Genomic DNA, 21332 nt, shown 5'->3' on the forward strand with positions numbered 1-21332 from the left:
GTTCTGGTAGGTCAGATTTTTACTGCTCTCTCAAGGCCTAAACGTCAAATCACTCGAGATTTCCACGACTATAATGACTTCCCTTTGTGCACACGGAGATTAACCAACATGTACCAGATTTGCACCTGATGCATGAATCTCAGTGTGTTCAAACTCTTAATAAACTGGGTTGTACTCTGATTAAGGGCTGAATCAAATCATATTGTACTGGTTTTTGCTCATGAATCTAATCATTGGCAACATATTGAGTTAGACTTTGTAACAACGGAGTTTGGTACATAGGAATCTACCCAAAACAGGGAATCAAACAGAAAATATCAGTTGAAGAGGTTGTATCAGTCATTTTATGTAAATTTAGTTTTCACGTTTTGTTTTTAAACTTTAGATTAAAATCTTGAGTGATGAAAAAAAACATACTGTCTGACCAAGCAAAATGCAGAAACGAATATGATGAGAAAACATCTCAAATCCGTGGGTTGTTTGTTCCCCAAAAGTCAAGAACTGTGGGTCTATATGTGTGTGTGTGTTTATAACTGCTGATCATTTGTGCTCAACTATAAATGTGTGTTCTTTCTTTAAATATACTTAGATGAGCAGCAGGATATCAAGACCAAAATATTATTTAAAGCAAAACTGATCAACATTAAACATAAGCATCACTGTATGTATAACCAAGAAGAGTTTTATGTAAGACATACACTGATACATGAAATACTTTAATCAGTCCATCCATCCATTATTTGCAGAGCCTATACCAACTTAGGTTTCAGTAAAGTCATTGACAAAAATCTGCCGTTTGGTTTAATTTTGGGTGGCTTGATGAAATTAAATCTATACGGCTGGTACTAGCGTTGCTTTCTATGCTTGCAGTGTATTCGAACTCCCACATGGTGGCATAATTCATCAGTCTTACAAATATAAATGGAGGTTTAGAAACGGCCAAATCCACTGGGCAGCACCCGCTTTACCCACCACTTGTTTGTGTTAACTCAAGTGTTTCATCGTGCCTCACAACTTCAAAAGCTCCCAACAGCCCCCCCTTCAGACACCTGATCCTCCTCATCACTAAAATCTAATCTCCTTGTTTTATTCATACATGCAACGCTTGATTAAGGTCAAATGGGGATCTAAAATATGATAAAAGCATCTGTTGGGCTCAAATAGAATCTGTCACCCCAACCACAGCAATTGACCATAATCACACAATTATGAAGTGATGAGACACTTTGGCTTTATGGGGAGGGTGCTTTGCTAAAATGGCCCACGTAAAATCCCATCTGTACAAATGGGCCTTGGATTTGAGCCAAAGCAGGGGCTAAAAGACCCTATATATCAAGTCGCGGCACATCTAGCAGAGGGGAACGCAGAGCTGCTGACAAAACGGCAAGTCTGTTGGTGTCAAAGAAAAACCCACGGACTAAATATTCCAAGGTGCTATCTGTTTTGTAGGTACAAGGATACGTTGTGTAACTTTGGCGACAAAAACAATTAACAAAGATGATTCATGAGCCAAACAATGGCGGGGCCCTAAACAGCTTGTAACAGTTTGCTCTTCGATTTATTCTAGTATTTATGGCACAATTATTAATCTCTGATGACAGGTGTTTTATGAGTGTATACACAGACATATAGTACCTGTGTCCTTGCCGTATAGAATAATCCTTTATTTGTCCTGCAGCACAAAAATTCATGTTGTTGCAGCAACAAAGGAATAGAGCAAAAAATATACAAGAAAAACCTAAACAAGGCATATAAATATAAAGATAAACCAATAAATACAAATAGACAAAATACTTTGTAAATAGTGGTTTAAAATATATAAAAATGGCTCTAAAAAACAATAAATAAGTAGAAATAACCTTTTTTCCTCTTTTTTTAGCTTAAAAGATGCTAGATTGTGTTGGGGTTTGTTCGGGATTTTTTGTTATGGTTACAATTATTGTCATTCTGAATATTATCATTGCTAATATGATCATTGTCAGTGTTTTCTGTTGATCACTATTTGTAGCTTTATCTTCTCTCTGACTAATGCTGGTTTCAGTACTTTCATTATGATAGCTGCTATTCCATATTTTATAGTTCGATGTGCAACTATAAACCACAATAACTTGAAAATAGATTACATAGGAAAAACAAGTTAAAAAAACTTTTTTTTAAATTAAATTAACAGAAATAGACTTGTAAATTGTGTACATACGTATCCCCATACAATGCCAACTATTTAATTCATTAAAGATACATGGGCAGCAAAAGCCAATATGATGCAAATCCGTATGACTTTGATTCAACACACAAGTAAAGAAATGGTCTTATGTCAGTTATAGTTACGGTGGAACCTCTAAATATAAACACCTCTGCCTACAAATTACCTGCTCACCCAGCTGCATGTGACTCAACACTCCCCATTTTATTTAGTCAGAACTGTTGACACAATTGTACACGTGTCTTTGTGTTTTCCTTGCTTTTTTTCTGCCTGCCACAGAGTCAGCAGTGAGGGCTGGCGGACAGAGGAGGAGTGACAAACTCTGTTCATTGCTTTCATTAATATTGTTTGTATTTAACTGTATCCCCATCACATGGCTGGTGAGAGCAGCTATGTTGGATGGTTTGGAGACAGAACAGGAAGTGGCAGAGCTGAAGATGCTGAGGTTCTCCTTGGGAGGGACGAGGATGGACAGGATTAGGAATGAGGTCATCAGAGGTAAAGCACAGGTGGAACGACTGGGAGATAAAGTTAGAGAGGCCAAACTGAGATGGTTTGGAGATGTCCAGAGGAGGGACAGAAGGATGTTAGAGACAAAGAGGAGATATATGGATGCAGTTAGAGAGGACATGGAGGTAGTTGGACTGAGGACACAGAAGACAGAGTTAGATGAAGGAGGACTCGCCGTGGCGACCTCTGAAAAGGGAACAGCCAGAAGAAAAACAAAGAGGAGGTTTGGTGGGAGCTGTGCTGACTGTACAGTCTGACAGCTGCTGACAGGAAGGACTTGTATTTAGGGTTCAGAAGTCAATCATTGAAGGAGTCCAGTTACAGAGTCGTTCATGGGTTGAGAGACATCATCTAGGACTAATAAAAGCTTTGGTCTTATTGTTCAGGTAAACACATGAACAATGAACTGGAGTCCACCATCTCACTATCTGCTCCCTGGATGTTCACTAGCATCAGTGGGGTGTTGTCTGCTCCTGTGAAAACCCACCACTAGCTATCTGCTCCTCCCCGTGCTGATCTAATAGTGGTTCTGCTAATCCACAAAGTCCTGGATCCGCTCTTTGTACTCACTGTCATCGTCATCTTTGATGAGCTATTGGAGATGTTATTTTAAGCTGAAAGATGTTAAGCTGATCAGAACAGAATGGTTTCCTGTCAGCCCTCATGCATGTTACATTAACTGGTTACTCTAAATTCTCCCTAGGTGTGTCTTGTTTGTTTCTATGTGGCCCTGTGATGGACCTGCAACCTGTCCAGGGTGTACCCCACCTTTCGCACAATAACCACAGGAGAAAGACACCAGCTCCCCTGTGACACTGGACACTGGAAACTGGAAAAAGCGGTAAAGAAAATAGATGGATGGATGGTTGGAAAGATTATGACACTTTATAAAATAACTGGAACAAGACTCTTTGCTGGTAGCACTGCTTGTTGACCGTAGTTCATTTCCCTTATTAAAAGGACTCATCATGTTAACTTTGTGCTCAACTTTAGTGAAAACTAAACCTATTCAAAGAGTGTGGACAGGTTTCTTCTCTCAGATGTTTGTTCAAACAACATGGGGTGAATTACAACCATATGACTGGAATTAGAAGTTTCATTACATGCTAACTTGTTCAACAGCTCATTTTTAAGCAACATTAAAATGAGATTGTAATGAATACATGTTTTTAAAGTTTGTTGTATCATCCACTGAAGAGTCAATTACTGTAAGTTTCTATAAATCAACCAAATACTTTATAAAAAGAAAATTTAATTCCTCGTTTTATTGTTTAGTCTCACTGACAGCCTAATATCAAATATATCTAATTTTACAATCATATAAACGAGGAAAGCCTGAAAACAGAGAGTGATTGGTATTTCGGTATTAAAATGTTAGTCGAACATAAATGTGTTTCTGTCCATCATCTGACCAGTTTAGCAGCCCTATAAAAGAGGCAGCTCTCTGCAGACTTTTTCCCATCACACACAATAACAAGTCTCAACGAGGAAGAATACAAACCACATTATGGCTCTAATAAATCAACCATTGTAACATTTATCAGCACGCTCTGTGTGTGTTGTCTGGGTGTTTGAGAGCTATGAAGGCTCATCCTCCTCAGCCACACAGAGTTTTTCAGATGGCGGGGGAGCAGCAGGTTTCTTGTCTGCAGTTTTAGACAGTGCATCCATCAGCTCAGCACTCCACCATCTGCTGCAAACACTGCAGCGCTCGGCCCAGCGAAGAGCCATCTGCAGCCAGCTTCAGCAACATCGCTCTGAGAAGTTTCACTTTGGACTGAGTGGGAAAAGAGGCTACTTCATAAAACACTGCTGATCGTATTTGTCATTTAAGAAAGCGGCTGAAGAGAGGATATAAAACGCTGACCCTCTCCTCAGGTACATCAATCCTCAAACCAGCTCTGCCTCCGGGGACAGACTTCTCCTCACCTGATATTAAGGATTTATTCATGCGACATTTACCCTGAGTGAGTCCACTGCCAAACTAAACGATCCAACTAAAGACGCTGCAGTTTCTGGTTCCAACCAGATGAGGGAGACAAATGACTAGAAATTTCAGATTTGGATTTCCAAGCAAACAACACTACTCAAGATCAGATTATTTAGTTTTATAAAACTTAAATGATGTGCACATGTACACTGATTTCTGATTGTGTAGGAAGATTTAAAAGGCAAAACTTGTGGCTTTACCTTGAAAAATAAAGGAGTAAATTACGTAAGATGATGAAACGGAACAATAGCGACAAGAACAGTAGAGTTAGATGAAGTTTGAAACTAAATCCTATAGTTAACCTCCAGAATGTCACAATGTCAGACGATGTATGAAGATCCCTGAGCAGAACTAAGAGCAAAAAACAGCTTAAGAAAGAGAAAAGAAAACTAGAGAAGTTGCATTTTCTGTGAAAACACAAGAATGCTGATTGCTAAATGACTTTGATGAAGTTTGGAAAAGCTGCAGCTGAATTGTTAAAGCTAAAAAGAGCAAAAACACTACCAAAAACAAGTATTAAAAGGTTAGCTGAAAGTAGCTAAAAACTAGAAGTATCAGAAGGAGACAGAGATAAAGTAATTAATATAAAAAATCTGATAAAATCTGCAAACCGAACAATGTTATTGAAGGATTTCACGTATTTCTATGGGGAACTTTTGTAAACAAAGTTAAAATTCAGAAAATAATAAAAGTTTGAAAACCAAAAGTCGCAGCAGCTATCTCCTGAATGAGCTGAAGGTTTTGATATATGAACAACTAAAACAGGACAAAGTCTGCAGAAGTAGTAAGATTAAAAAAAAGACTAAGGAAAACAGTAAATGCTGAATTAGCATTCACACAAAAAGGGACAAAATGACCATTAACAAGCACAAACCAGCAAAAGTGAAAATAAAGCCTTGATAACAAGAGAAGTTATCACAAAAACAACTTAAAGTAAAAACACCAACTAAAGACAAAAATGTCCTAAAACTGTTATCTCTCATCGTAAAACCATCCTCAAACGGATGATGTTTGAGTTAAACTGTGTTCAATAACTACCTCCTATGTGCTTCCCAGTAAAGTTGCAACATTAACCTGATAACGTGACGGTCCAAACCCGCTCCATCCACTCTCTGGACCTGCATCGTGCCAAAGCGCTCAGGATTTAGAACCACCACTGGTGTCCATCTGCACACCTGATTTTAAAACGAGGCTTCGCTGTGACCCGTCTGTCGTGTGAGGCCTCTGGAGATGGAGGGAGGAGAGGACGTTGTGCCAGGAAACATTTACTCACTCTCACTGCTCTCCGCAAGCAGACTGTACTCTGTCCTACTTCTGTGCAAAAGTCTTCAGCATGTGGAACAAGTTTTTCACTCCCTGTGCAGTTTTTCCCATCAATCTGGGTTCCAACTTTAGGCTGAATTGTTTTTTTTTTTTTGTTTTTTCTTATTTTTTCCCTACCTAATGTTTGTTTGTATTCAGGAACATTTTTATGCATTGCAAGTGTTTTAGCCATGCTTTGCATTCTGATCAGTGGAAATAGTGGAAATACAAGGTCAGAATCTGTGCAGTGGACAGTCCTGCCTGTTTGGTTTAGGCAGCTTACTGTGTGTCAGATTCAGCCAAATCCATTTTTATTCACCCTGTGGATTATACGACGGGTTGGCAGGGCTGCTCTTGTGGAACTAAAGCCAAGACGCTGCAGGTGGACGATGTGAACACAGAGCATGAAAAATGGTGGAACACTGTTGATATCGCGAGGATAAATTTGATTTTTTATTTTTGGCCCAAACCGTGAGGGGCTTGTAAGCAAAGCCAAATCAGTGTTCAGACGTGTTGGTTTGATTCTTGGACCATCCTTCAGAGGGCGCTGTCACACTGACGATGAGAGGAGCCGTCTGGACGGGTGCTGAGAATGCACTTCTCAGCCACGGCATGTGTGTGAAAGCTCAGGGTTGGTGCTAACAAGTGACGCTCACCTGAGGAGAAGATGACCTCTGAGTGTGTCACAGGAATATCGACTCTTACAATTCAAGAAATCTTTGTGTGCTCTCCTAAAAATAAACCTGAGCAAGTCTGAAGAATCAGACTGTTCATAGGAGGGGCTGGTTTTAGGGATTATAGATACTGAATGTGATCTTTACCAGACCACTTTAACACCTAGTACCAGGTTTCCTGAACAAAAATCAGGTAAAAGACTGATGTTTGTCCCATTTATGAATAAATGTCCACATCTATAACAAAGGTTTTAGTGTAAAAAAACTGCTGTTTTCTTGTAATTCATGCCCTAAGCTCTGTGCTGCACATAGGAGACATTATTTAATGTTTTTGTTTTTTCCTCAAACTCTACTCTGCTGCTCCTTCTGTAATTTTTAGATTTATTCCCCTTTTTACTGTGAATAAGGGGTTTAAAATTAATTGTCTTGTTTATTTTCATGATTAAATCAATAAGCTGGACTTGAAGATTAATAAGAGTAAGATCTTGATCGATAGTTGTCGGGCCGCAGAAGTAGATTGCAGTAATATCCCACCTCAGTTTTTTACAAGAACTGAGGAGAACAATGAATATATGGAATACAGTACTCCATGTGGTGAGGAGGAGTACCTGCACTGCTAAAGATATAAATGTTTTATGTCAGGGGACAAAAAAAGGTTTCCTTCATGGAATGCATACTGCAAGCATGATCTTCTTCATGATGGAGTCGTAGCCATTTTAGTCAAATCCTAAAAGTAACGTTATGCACATTATCTCGCATTATCCAAGATGTCACGCTCAGAGTACGTGTTGTGAAAGATTTTCTATTACTACTGCATCAAAATTTAGCTCAAAATCTGTAAAACTGAGTAAGTTATAGCCATTTCTGTGTTTTAATGGTCTGTTGGTTGTGGTGGCCAATGATTACTTCCTACAGGCATTTGTAAAATCTGTTCATGTGTTCATGAGATACTTTGCCAACCGACAGACACTGAAACAGGTAAAACAAATAATGTGGAAGATGAAGTTTTCTGTGTGATTAGATGTTTATAACAAAGCTCAGCTGCAGTTAACAGTCTGCCCAGAAACACAGAAGCTCACTGTCAGTCTGACAGTGCTGTTAATGAGTTCGGACTGCAAACATTTCTTTTCCCCCGTGGTTTGTAATTCTCTGAGCTACAGAATAACCCTAGCATGTGTCTGCTGTCTGGACATGTGTTTAAACAGAGTTTTATCAATAACACACTGAAGGGCACTGATGTGTCAATAATGCGCACTGATTTGTAGTTATAGAGACAGGCTAAGCTGAGCTACATGTTGGGTTAAAAACAAGTTGTATAAAAACGCTTAAAGACTTGTTTACAGTGACATCATTCATCAGGCAACAGGTCTTGGTTTGGCACGGGTTCCCACGGAGCACAGATGCCTAATGGCTTAACAGGTTGTGTCCCGGTTCTCGAGCCACAACTGGAACACCGCTGGCTGGTGAATAGAAACAAATCACCACCTCAGGACACCCAGTGGAAACTCAGATAGAATCAGCCAACCAGCTGAGGCTACAGATTCAGATGACACTCTGAAGGTCTCAATGACAGGACACAACTCAGCCTCAGAAGGAAAAACATGGAGATAAAACAAGGCTGATTCAAATGCTAAATCTTATAAACCAGCACAGTCAGATAAAGTATTTGACTCAATCCTTTTGGGGGAAAACAAAACAAAAACAAACAACCAAAAAAAACTAGAAGCACTTGGAGAGCGCAAACCTCCAGCAAGGCCAAAAAACTTGATCTGAACTGGATCACCTAAATATGGCAGCTGATGTGATTAGGAAAGCCCTCAGCCAATAATACTGAGGAGCTAACTCCTTAGTTATATCAGTTTCACTGCCCTCTTGGTTTTCTTCTGTAATATCTGTAAAATGTTAAAATTAAGCCTTCTTCACTAAGTAAAAACTTCACCTCCAAAAACAAGTTGTTGCAAAGATTTTTTGGTTTTTGGTTCTAAAACAGGTTTGTTTTTCATAAATATACATAACTAACCAAGTTAATGCATGCATTACACTGTGCTTCAGTCCCAGTTTATAAACAAATGTAACTGAACTCATTTTTCAGGATTTAAAACGTTTTTGTTACAATCAGCAGGTCTGAAAAGAGAGACCGGAGCCACCAAGAACCAGTGTGTAACAGAGAAACCAAAGTTTCAGAGTGTAAGCTGATCTAGCATTGGTCAATACTTTGAGACAACTGAGATAAATCCGGCCCCCCTCCTGGGATCCACAACAGCCAAGATTAGCCTTTTAACTTGCCGTTTTCCCGACTCAGTCACAGAAACTCAACCGAAGCTCCGTTACAGGAACTGTTTAATATTTTAAGCAACGTTTTATCAACTGTCCAACTTCTGAGGACACACAAGACAGTCAGACGAAACAGGACATGTGGGTCATCCAAACAGTTATTATGTCTACAGCCACAAGATGTTCAATATTTATGCCTCATAGTGAGTTTTTTTCCTTATTGTTGCTGATTATTTAGTAGATTGTAACACCTAAATAAAATATTTATTCCAGGAACTTTCATGAGGTTGACATGTTGGTTGATTCATTTTTTGCAGCTGATAAATATTTTATCTTTATTTACAAAAAAAGGTTATAATAGTCGAATGTGTGGTTTGAAGATCGCTCAAGTCTGTGACACGTACAAGGCTGAACATTTTTCCAAGCACAGTTCAGTAATTGATTGTTTTTCATGTTACCATCTTATCTGTTTGCCTTATTGATCCATTATTGATCAAGGTAAGCTAACTTTTTAAACTGTTGATCACATGGAGGAGAATCGTTACTGTCTGGCAATTGATGGGGTCGTTGAAGCACAGCCTCAAGCGCCGGCTGCAGAGAAACAAATATGGCCTCAGAAACATCTCTCAGTGCAGCCCTGACAGGCTCATAAAATCTCCCTGAAGTCCTCCTACCTGAGAGATTCATTTTTCAAAAGGATTCATCCACAAGAGAGAGAGAGAGAGAGAAATGTTGCTGCTTTGAGCGTACCACTACAGGCTGCAATTACCTTAGCCTGAGAATGTTTGCAACTTGTCAAACTAATCTATGTAAATGTGACCCGAAAGCACAGGATTGGATCTGCAAAATGATTTTTGTTTACTAAAAGTCAAATCTCAAATAGACATTCGGAACGCAGGCTGAAAAAAGAAAAGCATTGGGGCTGGGGGTGTATGTGTCCTGACCCAAAATATGAAACAAGAAACTGGAGCTAAAAAGGGTTTAGGGTGTAAATCTGTGGTGAATCTGAGAAAAGGAGACAAGCATGAGTCACCTGAAGACAGCCTGCACTGTTGATGTGAGCTTTGTCTCCGTGTGTCCTCAATACCAGCCTGACCTTTCAAAGATTTCTGGGTTCCACATTTCAGCACCGAGGCTCTGTGGTCAGACAGAAGCAGCTGAAATAAACAGTGAAGAAAACGCAGATTAACTCTGCAGGTAAGTAGTAAACTGTTTGAGGAAAATATAAACTAGGCAAAAATTATATTATACAATTATTTATTATGCTATTGTCAAAAATTCAAATAATTTTCAATATTTTTGTATGACTTGTTAAAAGTTGACAACCTTATTTAATTGTTACGAATCACTTAAAAAAAAACACCAAATTTTGTCTTATTTGTAAGATATTGTACTGCATTTTCTGAGAAGGCTGAGGAAGTTTGATATGTCACCTAATATCCTCAGTAACATGGTTGAGAGCATTTTAACTAGCTTCATAACTACAGTGATGGAGTGCAAACGCCTGCAGAGAGTGGGTGAGACTGCTGAAGACCATGCAGAGTGCATGGTCTTCAGCTCCTCTCTGCAGAGCATCCACCACTGCAGAGTCCACAGGGAGGCTGACCCCACCCACCACCTGCATGGACTGTTCAGACATCTGCCCTCAGACCAGAGGGACAGGAGAGTCAACTGCAGGACTCCTTCTTTCCAAGTGCCATCAGACTACTAAACAGGTGACTGATGTCTAAAATCATGCTGTGTTGTTACCTGATTGCACACGGTCACTGATTGGACACTTGGCAGTCACTCGTTTACACATTTTATATTTTGACTGCCCTTTGCCTCTTTTATGATACTTTCATTCTCTTAGATATATTTTGCACATCATATATTTTCTTTGTACTTTTATATTTTTGAGCAGCTGATTGGAGTCAGCTGAACTCTTCTGTGTGGCACTCGTTGACAGCAAATTGCTCAGAGACTTGTTTCCAGCTGTGCGCATAACAATAAACACTTTGAATGTTTCAAGCTTGATTGTTAGATAAAAGTGCAGCAAAAAGTTGTTTTATGGCCAAAATAAAAGAGATTGATGTTGCTTAAATGAAAGTAGATTTAAAAAAAGGGATCAATTCACAGATAAAATACACAAGCTGCACAATCCAAGACCTTGGAGTTGAAGCCCAGTCTGGTGTTTTTGTAAGAAAAATTTTAGTGCTCAGGTTTATTTCTCAGTTACTATTTTATGCACATTTTTGACCATAACTGGTAGAAGAAAAAATTCAAGAGTCATTGCTACATGATGGTGAAACATATCGGTGATGTTGTGAACCCTGATGCTGACAACCTGGACTTGTCTTTGCAGATATGGTCTTTGCATTGTTGAGGCATATTTCTTGTTTTTTTGCAATCAAATTGCAAAAAAACAAGAAAGCAAAACAGGTGACTTTACTGAAAAATACATCTGAACTTAATGTCATCTCTGAATGTTTAGTTTGGGTCTTGTTAGCGCATGCCAGGAAAAACAATAGCACAATTCATGTATCCTGAGTTTACAGGTTCTATGAGGAAGAAATTTGTTTGGGTCAACATAAAAACTGTTTTTGTGTGTCCGTACTGCTTCAGGTTCTGATGACAAATGAAGGCTGACAGGTGACACTTTTTTGGACACAATAATGTTGAACCTTGACTTGGCAGACTGAAGCAACCCTCAGATTAGAAAAGTCCCCTACAGGCTGGTGTGATGGGCGCTGAGCCTACTTCCCTTCATCCGCCTCTCTTCTTACCTGGATGCTTCTGTCATCCTGAAACTCACCTCAACCAGATGACCTTTACCATTTTCCAGCAGTCCAATATTTATGCTTGAACAAACTGGAACTTTCTTTTTTTGAAAAGAAAGCAATTTACTCTTTTTCCTTCTCATTCTGTTTATTTTGTTTTATTAATCACTGAGTTTCACTAATTATTGATACAATTTTACAAAAACAATTAACTTACTCTTTAATCTCAGTCGTTCACCTTTCTATAATTAAAGGTAGCATCTCACTGAGCTGCAACTGTTGGAGACTAGCTGTGAAAAGAATTTTAAATGTTTGCAGAGATTCTCAGTTTCCTTGCATGAGTCACTGAGGCTCTCAGTCTTGTTGCTTGGATTTTAAACATGCTCAAAATATTTGTGTTACAAATTTTCTTTTAAAAACAGAGTTGCCTCAGGTGTCTGAAACCCATCTCAGGAGCTCTAAGATGACAGAAAATCTCAGACTACAGCTCTGGATGTCCACATCTACAAACCATGGCAATGATGAAGAATGATTAATAATAATAATCATAAAAAAACTGCTTCAAATTTCTGTCTTCATTTCAAACTTGGATTTAGGGTCCTAAAACATCTGATTTATTTATCCCCCAAATTTTGCTTTATCTATTTTTATTGATGTCTGATTTAATGATGTAACCACATCTTTTTTTATTTAGAAGTATCTTAATATATGGTGGATTATATAAATTTCATCAGTTACACAATATTTTTATTACTATTAATGGTTTTTACCCAAAGAACAGCAAAAACTATTTCAGTTCAGCAGAACATTGACTGCTTATTGAAGTGAATCCAAAAAAGGTAAAAAAAACAACAAAAAAAAACAACAACTGGACTTCTCTTCTGTAGCTGAAGACGTAGCTTTAAGTAGCTTTTAGCAACTTTGTTAAGGTGCTGAAAATCTTCCTGCAAGTCATTTATATGTAAAATACATTAGCTCACTTCTCTCTGTTTTGATAAAACTATCATATTGTCAAACGTTTTTTTGCAGTTGCAGTAAATCATGCTGAGAAAATTTACTAACAAGTTGTTCACGGATATTCTTCTGCTACAAACTCTGTGCTTCAATTGTCAAATGTTGTACTTTTTGGATGCCTGCATCGAACTGTTGTTGTCTCATCTTTCTGCTCCATTTACTCAGAATTCAGAGAGTCTGCAACTGAAAATCTTCCTTTTTTATTTGGTCATTTTAAATCACCAACTAGTCTTTAAGAGCCACAGCTGAGTGAGATATTTCTCTACAGATCATGGTTCAATACTACATCTTTAAATAATGTGCTAAGTTTTAACAGAGATCAAGAATGTTCAGCAAACTTCTAAACTGTTTTCTTTGTTTCACAAAAATACAATTTAACTAATTTCCACATCCACAGGAAGCATTTTCTAAATAGTTATTTAGGAAGCACCTCACTGCATCTGTTAGGGGTTATTTCTAACTAAATATTTCCATTTTTTCCAGTCACAAATGAGCAATTCTATAGTTATTAAAAACACCTGCCTTTGATAACAGGTTTAGGTTTAAACGATAATAAATGTTTACGCGTGAAATATAAATGTTTTTCAATTCTGTAACAAGTAATTTTCTGTTGGACATTATTCCCATACTCAAAGCCAGTGTCCCTGAAACAATCAGTTTTCCAGGAATTTCCCACGGCTGCACAAAGACCTGACTCTATTAAACCTATTTATAAGGGCTGTAAATGCAAACCTTAAGCTAAACCTTTTATCCAAGATCAGTGCTGGACCTCAACTAATGCTCTTGTGGATGAATCAAAGCAAATCCCAGCAGCCATTTTTCCCCAAGATTTGTTGACAAAGCCAACACCAGAGAAGGAGTGGCTGGTGCAGGAGATTACTGCCCATGTTCCCCTGTGTCATGTTAGGGTGTCCACATACACTCCAAGCAGGACAAACAGGTTACTGCTCTCTGGTGGATATAATATGTCATAGCAACGCAGGTTATCCCACCATATCTCTGACATGTAAGAATTTTCGATATGTGCTTTATCTTACATCAATTAATATGTTTTCTTTGACATCAGAGTCATATAATACAGTATGCAAACAAGCTCAGGCTTTAAGAAAGGAGCACAGAGGCAGGAGGGTGATCACCGACTCCGTCTGTCCCAAAAAAAATGTTCAAGGACAAACCTGTTGAGGTGCGAGCTGCAGCAAGACAATCAAGGCACAAACCAAAAGAGAAAAGACAAATGGCATTATGACGGCTTAAAACAAGCTGTAATATGCTGAGAGTTGTAGGACAGCTGGTGCCTCAACAGCAGAGCGAGGGAAATGAACGGAAAGGGTGGAGGGAGGGAAGCACGGAGGAGGGAGGGAGAGTTAGAGGATAAATCCTTACTACATAATGATTAGAGCTCACAAGCCCATCCTGTGACATGGAATGTAGGAGTCAGGATTACAGGCGGTCAGTGATGCCAGAGTTAAAGCTCTGCTGAGGGTGAAAGGAGGGATGCAGGTGGGACAACAAAACAAAACAGCTGAACAACAAGTGCAGCTTAGTGAAGACACAAACAGGCAAATAAGGTGTGCTTCGAGGAAGGCCAGCACGAGGATCCAAGAATTTCCGAACTTCAGCAGCTGACTCACATCTGCACCCCTGGTCTGGCCATCTGCCGCTGGCCGCTGACAGCCTCATCTCGGGCAGCTGGATCATTTCTCAGTCTTAATTTGATGGAGTGGCTGCAAGAGAGCTGCTCGCACCAGAGAAGGGCAAAAGGGGGAGGCTGGGAGATGGAGACAAGGGTCACCCTGCAGAATCTGTGATAAATGGGAGTGGAGAAATGTCTCACTCAAAGATGGAGTAAATCTGCATCTTCATGAACTGGGCAGTGATGAACAAGGACAGGAGGGAGGAGCTGAAACTTGAGGATTTGTTTTGTACTGAAACTGAACATGGATTAATTTTTGAGTTTTTCCGAGTCTCATTCTACAGACAAGAGAGGAATTAAGTCTTCTCAAGAGGTGAGCAGCTGGAAAGGACATTTAAAAAGCTCCCGCTGTATTGTACAAAGTTTGCTCCTTTAAAGCTCACCTAAAAGCCGCCTTCTGATGCAGCCAGCTCAACTTGTACCTGGAACATTCAGCAAGGATAACAACAGCAACTGTAAAGAGGTTTTTTTTTGTTGTTGTTGTTTTTTGCTGTGTTCCTCCTTTGGCACCTGCTCATCTCCATCACTTCCATCCCCCTCCTCTCCTGCTCCTCTTCCTCCCTCCTCCCTTTGTAGCAGCGAGTGATAATGTGACCTTCTGCCAAAGTGCTGGAAAGCATGCCACCGTCGCAGCGGGCTCGACTGTTGCCGCTACTGAAATAGACTCAAACAAGTGCAGGGAGAGGAAGAGGAACGGGGAAGGGAGAGGAAGAGAACAGGGGCCAAAGGGGAGAAAAAAGGAGAGGGGGAGAAAAAACCAAACTGGGAAAAGGAGAGCTGAAGGCGCAGACACGGGATGAGCGGTGACAAGCCAGGGCTCAGTGTGGATTGCCATCACAGGTAAGAGATCACCTTTGTCCTACACTTTGGGCTGCTTCTGTGTTCTTATCACTGAACTTAAACGCCAGTTTGTTGTAGAAGGCAGAAGACACTCACGTGTTCTTATTTTAAAACTGAGCGAGGTATTCAAGTGCCTTCTCTTCTGACTGTGTGGAGAGATGTGAGTTTTCAGTGGAGTTATTAGAGCAGAGAGGATCGGATCAGAAGGCAGGACTCCACAGAATCAGGCAGATCAGGCGGCATGCTGGGCTTGGCTCTTATTCTTACTGTAGTTGTTTGCGGTGGCTGGAACTGTTGCTTTAACTCACTCGGCTCATGGGAAGATTAAGCAGAGTGGATCGATGCCTCACTGTAAACAGCTGGAGCAGCTCAGAAGGGCTTTTTTTGATACCTGTTCACCAGACCAGAGATGCTGCTGCAGCAGGAGAAATTGAACTGTCATTGAAAAGTAACTCTTTAAGATGCCAGAAAAGTGAGAGGTTCCTGTTAGCACTGAAGACGACAATCCCACATGCTAGCTTCGGGAATATAAAAGAGTTGGAATGAATGAAAACTGTTAGAAAGGAGACGTTTTTTAACGTACAGGATGATATAGAAGGAAGCACGTAAAATATAAAAACAAACAAAAGACTAATGCAAAACATCATACTAGAGTGAGAGGCTAGTCACTACAAAAAGAGAGGCCTTGAACAAAACAGCAAGAAGAATTTTATAATTCTATCCAAAAATAATCAAATAATCAAATCTTTATGTGCAAAATGTGATAAAGCAAATCTATTTAAAAAGTTGGAAAGATGACTGCACAGGGAGGAATTCATCCATGACTAATGACTGGCTTTTTCACAAATAGGTGTTTTCCTCATGCAGAGTCATGCACTACAATCCACAACAACTTGTATACCTAATTTATACTTTTTATGATAATTTATGATATAAATTAATGTAAAAAGTGACATTAATGACAAAGGTCAAGAGGTTCATAAGTGGCTGATAAAGTCAGCTAAGAAATCATTTGGGATTTCCTGTAAACTCTTTAATAAGAACAGTTGTGTTTTGGATCTTCATCAGTTAAGGACACTTAAAAATGTAAACTGTTGATTGCTTGGGCAGAAAAATCTGAAATCTTTAAAATAAGACATGAGCTATAAAAAAATGAAGTATATCACCTGCCAGCCTGGATGCCAAAGTTTAAACAAAGTCCTGACAGCCTTTTATTAGAACTCAGAGTATGTTAGGTTGGGGATAACTCTAAGCTACTACCACAACAAATTTCAGCTCAATATTTGTAAAGTTTAGCTATTTTTGTTTTTGCTAAGGTTGACTAGCTGTGGTGGCCATTTTGAATCAGATTGCCTCCAGAATTTAGTTCTAGATCCATTTCTGAGCGTTTTAGTAAAATCCATCTGTCGCATCATAACATATTTTACTAACTAAACACAGAAAATCATCTTTAAACTTAAATGTAACTATCTAAGGACATATGTTGAGCAACATCAAATTAAAACCTGTAATTTCTATATTTTATTCATCTCCTCTTTCTGGAACTATATAAAAAAAGAGGCCGTTCTCAGGCAGCATTTTTAACAATCCCTGGCAAATATTCTGATAAAACCATTCATTCCACAGGTAGAGGTTGGAGTAAAGAACATGTTTTTCCATTCGCTGATTTTACCAACGAATAAATGGGGACGTGGGCTGAGACAGTGTGAGCGGCGCAGCAGCAGTTAGGCAGGTGAAAAATGACTCTTCATTATGTTACACCAACCATATCCTGGTCGCAGTAATTGGATGTTTGAATCACACTCGCATGCATACATCCATATGTAACATGCACATATTTGTGCATGTGTGAAAGACACAAGGAACCAATGCAACAAAAAATAATACGATCTCACACACAGATTTCTGCACGAGGAAACACACTGACGACAGAGGTGGAGGAATCTGCTGCTGCTGGACGTCAGGCTCAGGGAGAAACTGATCAATAACAAGTGATACATTCGCTGATTAAACTGACTTTTTTTCTTTTACTGATGCTGTATTAATCCCAGGTTCACCTTCTTACACACACACACCTGTACCTCTATCAATATCAGGATCCTGACTGAAATAATACATTCAATGACAAAGTGAGGACAACATAATGTCCTGCTCTACAACCTCAGACTGGTTCAGATTACTCATTCACAAAATAAACCAATTAAATTATTAGCAGTATATCTCTCACTTGTGTAAAACACACGTGAGTAAAAAGTTAACAGGCGACAGTTGTGATTTTAATCACCCCACTCGTTTGTCTACTGGCTTCTGACCGACAACAACAAGGTGGCTGTGGTTCAGGAGGACAGACTCTGCAAATTAGGAGGTTATCGGTTTGGTTCCAGCTTCCCCCACTACATGTCCAAGAGCCCTTGGGCAAGACACTAAACCTCGTGTTGCCTCGATTTGTATATCAGGTTGTGTGTGAATGGGTGAAAGTAGGTTGAAGAGTTTAAGTACTTCAAGAGGTCAATAAAACTAGAAAAGAACTATAGAGTCATGGATAAATGTATTCCTCAATGTTTAAGAAGCACAACTGATGTAACTGTGAGTTTTGTCTCGTCAGTCCCAAAGAATTCTCCCACAAACCTTGAGGCTTGTCAACATGCATTTCTGGTGAATTCCTATGTGTCTATTTTGTGTTTTTCTGTCAAATGGACACTTCTGTCTTCCATTATGATTTCAGATGGTCTGATCACAAAGTGATGTTCCTTAACTTAAGGTTTAGCTTGAATGGTTTTGGATGGTTTCCTTGGCTCTTTTGCTACCATCTACACGATCTATCTGATCATTATGGGGCCACATTTCCTTTTGCATCAATGTGCCGATGAGCTTCACTTTTTAATAATCTTGTCAGCTGTGGTCAGAGGAACATGAAGCTGCTTGGAGATGGTCTTGGAGCCTTTAGCTTCAACATGGAGATCTATAATCTTCTGTCTGAGCTCCTCAGCAGCTCTCACCTTTACTCTCTCTGCTCCATGTTCAGAGGGGTAAAAACAACCAACCTAAACCACCCGGAGGCTGTTTGTTCCCTTTAAACAGGCTGAATGTCTGATGAGAAGCTTGAAGGCTCCTGTGTTATCAAACATTTAGTTTGAAACATGACTAGAATGCAAAGATTAAAAGTTTCTATAGGGCACCAACAAATCTGTTCATAATAATTTATTTATTTACAGTTAAAATCCCTATGACTGTTTATTTTCCCTTCAATGACTTTCTATTACAACTAAAGTTGCAGTTTATACATTTGATTTAGCTAAGAAATATTGTATTTGTCAATAATTAAAACGTTTTTTGGCCTTGTAATAATGGTACATCACTTCCTGTACTTGTGCTTGTAGTTTAGAATGAAGTACGTAACTGATTCAAGATGAAATCAAAGAAAAAAAAAGAATAGAAAAAAAACCCCACTGGACTTCTGTTCTGTAGTTAAAGGTGTTTTGCTTCTCAAAACTGGATAATGTGGAGTTTCAAGATATAAGCCCAGTTTACATGAGAACAATCTCTGTAAATGTGTCTTTTTAATGTTTATTGATGTAAATCAAGAACAATGTGCTTTCTCGGAAGGAGAGGAGGTTTGTAAGATTATTTGCATGTTGTTATTGGCGAACATGTGCACAGTAATGGAGAGGGAGTTGACCCTACAACTATCTTATAAAAACAATAATTATAGTGTATCTGGCAACCCTGATGTAGTCTGGAGCATGTTAACAGTTCCATCGAATGGTGAATACCCGGATGTTTGTTTGGACCAACAGTGAGGTTGGGTTGATGCTACATGTTGAAAAGAGTAAATAACACAAACAGTTTTCTGCTGTTTGTCATCGTTACTGTTGGTTTACTTGGGTATACGCAGAACAGCTACTGAATGCAACCATCTGTGGTGTGCATTTGCGATTTCATGCCACTGTGGGGGGTCCCCCTGAAAATGTCCACCCTGAGACCTGGGTTCAGAAAGCTTCAGTTTCAGAGGACATGAGTGCTGTTGTAGTCTACACAAATGGATGAACCACAGCAAAAAATCTACTACTACACTCAAAAAATTGTTGTGTAAAGAGCCCCTCAGCTGCACAAAATGGTCCGTTATGCAGCTAAATTCACAAGCAGATTAATCTCACTACATTTACACTGGAGAGTCATTACAGCCATTGTTTGCCTGGTTCACAAGACATGCTTCAGTCACATGGTTTGAATTAGAAGGACAAAGACTGAGATATTGCGTCCGTCATTGCATTTAAAAGATGCACACCAAACAGAAGCTTGGGTCTCAGGAGGTTAGAGATCTATTGTAAGTTTTGGAAAGCTGAAATCTGAGATCTCCATGCAGTTTGAAGCTCGGAACTCCATACTCTTCAGTTGTGAATTGATAAAGCTCTCTGGATGGGAAGGAAAATGTTTTTAACTACAGAATAGAAGTCCAGTTGTTCTGTTTATTTATAGTCTAAAAAAGATATTTAAAAATCCAGTTTCTCAAGCAACACATGCTGGTTAGACCTGATTAGGTTTTGTTTGTTTGTTCTTTTTAATATTATACTCAGTTGTTGACAAGACCTGTTATACCAAATCAGATTTATTTATACAGCACATTCATAACGATTGCTATCGGTCAAAGTGCTGCACACAAAACAATGAATGGTAAAAAAGATAATCCCAAACACAGGAGACAAAAAACAAACAAAAAAATTAAATGAAACAAAAATATGATAAGACATAAAACCATCAAAAAGATGCAAAAAATATAATCTCTCATGCCAGTGTGTATAAATGTGGTTTAAGAAGAGGCTTTAAAAGCACCAAGAGCTGAAGCCAGTCTAACATGAAGGAGCAGCTGGATCCACAGTTCAGGAGCTCGATCACCTGTGGACCAGCCTTGACCTCAGGACAACTAAAAGCAAATAATCATTAGATCGAAAAGATATAGAGGGCACATGAGGCTGCAGGAGGGCAGACAGAAACACAGGAACCTGCCCATTCAGGGCCTTATAGGTCAATGATAAAACTTTAAAATCAATTCCAAAATGAACAGGGAGCCAAAAGTATCTCACCGTTAGATCAAGGGAGGGGAAAGGAGATGAGGCTGACAAGACACAAAAAGTGATGGAAACAAAGGTGAATGAGGGAAACAGAAAAAAATACCTGTGAATATCTGTACAGACTTGATTTAAATGGACCTTGTGCTGACTGACAGCCTGTTAAGGAGCATCCGGAACAGTAAAACATTTACCTTATGGAGATGTGGGGTGGGGGAGGGCTGCAGAATATCAGAGCAATCTAACCAAGGTCATGAGAGAAGAGCAGTAAATTTCCTCCAGAATCAGGTGGATCATCACATGACCCATTTCTCCCAGACATCTAGAAACCTGACAGTTTGCTGCCACACGCCTGCAAAGATCTGTTGTGATCATACAATGGAGGGACTCTAACACGGAAGCCACGTGATGAAACCTTAAATATGTAGCAGAAGAGCAGTCTATGTTGTTCTTCCTCCCCAAGTTTACGGCTGCTCTCACGGGCGCGACAGAGACTCCAAACACATTTATATTCATGGCGCAGCACCGCTTGCACCCGTCTACCGTCCTGTCCCTGTTGAGGAGGAAAACTGACACGCCGTACGCTGAGAAGGGAGGGGGTGGAAGCAGCCATTGCCTCCCTTTCCTTGTCATTCTTCTATCTCTTATAGATCCTGACACCAACCTAAGTGTTTGTGTGAGGGTGGTACAGGTGGATGCATATGCAATTTGTAGCACACGAAATTGATTAGTGCAATCGTTTTCTGTTCACTCTCTAATGTGTGCCTATTAATTTTTCACAATTAGCCCTGAGCTACAGCATGGTGGGGAGCATCTCAATGACGAATGATGACAATGATAACCTCAGAGGTAAAGTGAGGAGAGGTGGCGGGCCCACGAGACGTCTTTTAACGTCGAAACAGAACCCGCAGTTTGACTTTGCAGGATGCTTCTGAAGAAATCAGGCTAACAAAAAGTGACACAGAGTGTTCTGGTGGCTCAGTCGGCGGAGGTGACTTGTGATT

General features: G+C 39.5%; 1 protein-coding gene across 1 annotated transcript in view; it reads left to right on the top strand.

The window, feature by feature from the left end:
• Nucleotides 1–14154: 14154 nt before the first annotated feature.
• grin2ca (glutamate receptor, ionotropic, N-methyl D-aspartate 2Ca) overlaps nucleotides 14155–21332 on the top strand; it is a 53790-nt gene continuing 46612 nt past the window's right edge. Inside the window, exon 1 of the mRNA XM_017419285.3 lies at nucleotides 14155–15259. The gene's annotated coding sequence lies outside the window, so the exon portion shown is untranslated. The remainder of the gene's footprint in view (nucleotides 15260–21332) is intronic.

Source organism: Kryptolebias marmoratus, linkage group LG12 (genome assembly GCF_001649575.2).
Source record: "Kryptolebias marmoratus isolate JLee-2015 linkage group LG12, ASM164957v2, whole genome shotgun sequence".
Taxonomy (NCBI): Eukaryota; Metazoa; Chordata; class Actinopteri; order Cyprinodontiformes; family Rivulidae; genus Kryptolebias; species Kryptolebias marmoratus.